Source organism: Tasmannia lanceolata, unplaced genomic scaffold (assembly GCF_043159265.1).
Source record: "Tasmannia lanceolata isolate RefF3 unplaced genomic scaffold, GAP_Taslan_0.1 ptg000023l, whole genome shotgun sequence".
Classification (NCBI taxonomy): domain Eukaryota; kingdom Viridiplantae; phylum Streptophyta; class Magnoliopsida; order Canellales; family Winteraceae; genus Tasmannia; species Tasmannia lanceolata.
The window spans coordinates 7,999,488-8,003,467 of NW_027518700.1; the positions used below are offsets into that span (position 1 = coordinate 7,999,488).

Sequence of the window (3,980 nt, forward strand, 5' to 3'; positions counted from 1 at the left end):
TGTTTGTTGATCTATGTTTCTTGGAAACTCGGGACCATGGTCCGGACTTCACAAGAAAGAGAAACTCAAAGTCGCCACCTAAGTTAGGACCTAGGACCCATGCCTATTCTTCCGATGAAAAGGGGATAAGTACCCGAGTTTCATTGGAGGAACAGTAACCAAAAGGGTTCCTTTTCTCTGGGCCTAGAACCTGTTAATTCTGCTTTGTTTGTTAAGGCATGGTCCATACAGATATCTGGGTAAGGGTTATGGTCACAATCGGGGAAGGTGTTAGGCACCCCTCTTGCCCGGATGAATCCGGTCTCTTAACTTGATTTGGCAATTTTGAAGAATTTAATAAGGATAACTTATCAGTTTATCCTTTATTTGGATTATGCTTAATTCCAGAATGTAAATAAAATGAATTTACAAAAATAAAGAAAATAAGCGGTAGTTATCCTGATTAAGATCGTATGCTGTGGTATGAGTCCCGAAAGATCTCGCAGCTAATTACAATCATGTTAACTAAATCAAACGAAAAAGAGAGTACATAAGGAAAAAGAAACTCTGGGTTTATGATTCCCTTAGTTTGTCCAACACTGTGGAGCGCCAAGTCTCCTTTGTCTACGGTAGGACCGGAGACAGAGTGGTGGGATAAGGAGAGGGAACGTATCCCTATTTACAGAGAGGAGATGGGTTTATGTTACAGGATTTATGGTAAAAGGAGCCCTGAACCCCGTAACTACCCTGCACTGAATTTTATAATATAAATACAGAAAGCCGGGAAATAAATTTAAATTTACCGGTGGAGCGAGAGAGCTTGTCTAAAAATTGGCGGCGTAACAGCACTTGTTTAGATGAGAGAACTTCGGTTTTGCTGAGATTTCGGCAGATTCATTTATATCCCAGGATAGTCCTAGTAGATGCCATCTCATGGCCCATTTGGACGCTAGATGGCCACTTGGCCTGTACCCTATAGAGGGACTCCCACTCCAATGGCCCCACCTTCACACGATTCAACCTCACAGACGTTGCCCAACCACAGAAAAAGGCGCCCAACACGGCCCAATCCTTGCATCTACATCTTGTCCACAACACTTGATCAATGTTCCTAAAAGGGAACATTACAAGATCTCTTATGGTTCCTACTTCCTACCTCTAACTATTTCTGTTGCTTTTGATTCAAGATTGCCTAAATTTGGATCTTAGTTGCCAGAATTTTCTAAGGCGTCATTCCTATTCCACTTCAGGATCTCTTATTATTCCTACCACTAACTATTTCTGTTGTTGTTTAATCAAGATCACCTTTAAGGTGATCCATTCCGTATTCAATTTGTAGTTTCTTCCCAATTTATTAATCCAAATTTTCTAACTGTGTATAATCTTAACGACTGAATTTGTATAATCTTTCAAAAAAAAATTTGTTTTGCATATTTATTGGTTATGAATATATCTTTAAATTTGTTTTTATATCTTACTAGAGGGAACTAAAATGCTATTGAAAGCTCGATTTTTTTGAATTTCCCGTGTATATATTTTACATATTTTCAAGAAATCTGGTAGAATTATGTGTACATGGTACACCAATTATGAGTAATTGGTTGTTTACGGTGGTTGGCATATTTGGCATTCCAGGGTTGTAGTTGAAGTGCTGCTTTATCTACAGTTGCATGGCTTTTCTACTAGGCTTCTATAGATGCTTTCTTAAATAGCTTATTTTTTACTTTCTGTTAATATCCTTGCCTCACTGCCTGTTGCATCTGATGACTAAGGCCTGTTCGAAGGAAAGTAATTAGGCATTTCTAACTTGATACTGGGCTTCTGGGTCCAACCTTTGGTTCTTGCAGGGAAGGGGCGACCAACCATGGATTGGCCTACCCGGCTAAGAATTGCTTTGGGTTCTGCAAAAGGACTTGCATATCTGCACGAGGACTGTGAGTTTCCCTCTTATTTAGTTTCTTCTATTTGTAAACTCTTGGTGGACTGTTTCTGATAAAAGGTGTGATGCATAGAGGCTTATTCTTTTGCAATTTTAATATGCAGGTCATCCCAAAATTATTCATCGAGATATTAAGGCATCCAATATTCTTCTCGATTTTAAGTTCGAAGCAATGGTAGGACTCAAATCTTTGGCTGCTTGTATGTAATGATAGTTTGGAAGTGGATTTTTTAAGTATTTTCGTAATATATGGCACATTTCAATCATGACTCAAAAGCATGTCTTATTTTAATGATTCAATGTCAAAGAAGGGTGGGTTTGATGTTACTTTATTAACTGAATACATCAACTGGAATTCGTATGCAGGTTGCAGATTTTGGACTTGCAAAGCTTACTTCAGATAATGACACTCACGTCTCCACCCGGGTAATGGGTACCTTTGGGTAAGTTACATCCCTCTTCTCTTTTCATGAATGGTGTTGCTTTCTTATGCTGTCTATTCTAGAGTATTTGCATGTGTTTCAAGCTGAGAGGGTCAATCTCATTGGTGCATAGCTGGTTTGGACTGAAAACAGATGAAGAGGGTGTGTTTCTTTTTTTCTTTTTTTTTCAATCTCTTTTCTTTCATTCAATTGTTGCATTGGTGACTGAGCAAGATTTGTTACATAGTTACCCAACTAGCTTCTGAAGCTAAATCCTGCTCACTTCTAAAATGTAGAGGACCACATCGCTCTTGCATCCTCTAATTAAGAGTTAGCTTCCTATTTAGGTGTGTTTTTTTCCTTAGAGGAGTGTTTTTTTCCTTCTGGTAATGCAAATGTAGTGTTCTTAAAACTTGAAATACACCTATATAAAAGAATGCATTTCAAACTTAAAAAACTTGTATTGACTTTGAAGTAGAAATTATGTAAAAAAAAATTCAAAAACATATCCTAACTCCGAAAGATAATTCTGGAATAAAGTTTTTGCTAAAGCAGTCTTCTACTTTGGTATATTTGCAAAAGTCTTCTAGTTTGACATTTGTAAAATGAGTAATCACATTTGGTTCGATTTTACAAATTGACTCATGTGGTAACAGGGACTTAAACCTCTTTTTAACATATCAAATTAAATTTTATCTTGTATTAAATATAACCAACACGAAAGCCTTTTTGTCCTTAAGTTCTGATTAGTTATTTATTTTTAGAAAAAAAGATTGTCTCTTTTCTCCCGCTTGTCTGCAACTCCAAAACCTACTGATGAACGAATAATCTTGACCTAACGGCCTTCGCCTAATTGAAGAAATCAATGATTTAATCTTCATTTTTATCGAAGGAAAGTCATTCTTTCTTCATGTACTTTTCAGCTGATAGCAATTGAAATGGGGAATGTTATTGAATTAGTGCATAGGGTGAGTTCTGAGTTAATTCTCTTCTTGGATGAGGGAGCTTCGGGTTTGCCGAGATTTCTGCAGAACAACGGTGCTATTTAGATAATAGGGCCTTGCGTTTTCTGAAATTCAGCAGAGTAACTGCGCTACTTGGACGAAGGGGCTTCAGGTTTGCCGAGATTTCGACAGAACAACGACGCTATTTAGATAATAGGGCTTTGCGTTCTCCAAAATTCAGCAGAGTAATGACGCTATTTGGACGAAGGGGTTTTGGGATTGCCGAGAGTTCGGAAGAACAACAATGCTATTATAGAGAAATAGCTCGTAGTTCTGTAAAATTCGACAGAATAACGACGCTATTTGAAAGACGTCGCTCCGAGTCTTCAGAAATTCGGCAGAATTTGGTTTGGATCAAGTGGAAATGTATTGAGTTTGGTTTGGCCCAGGAAGAATTTTCTACCTAAAATCCTAGGAATTCGTTTATAGTTGGAATATATTCATGAATCAGGAATCATTGACCAACTCCTCACCAATCTCGGTTAGCAAGAGACCTAGTGGACAGACTCAACACAACAGATATCCTATTATGCGTAGTACCTCTTTGGACAGCCACTGCGTCTGTGTACTCGTAACTAGGAAAATGCAGATATCGTCAGATGGTAGAAAATTCTCTTTACTAAGGGGAAGATGTGG

At 37.9% G+C, this 3,980-nt stretch overlaps 1 long non-coding RNA gene across 1 annotated transcript; it reads left to right on the top strand.

Moving 5' to 3' along the window:
* The first annotated feature begins 1,628 nt into the window (after positions 1 to 1,628).
* Positions 1,629 to 3,071, top strand: LOC143855659 (uncharacterized). The gene is made up of 3 exons (XR_013238027.1): positions 1,629 to 1,913; positions 2,023 to 2,093; positions 2,285 to 3,071. It is a non-coding gene; the product is annotated as an uncharacterized LOC143855659 (long non-coding RNA).
* Positions 3,072 to 3,980: the final 909 nt, after the last annotated feature.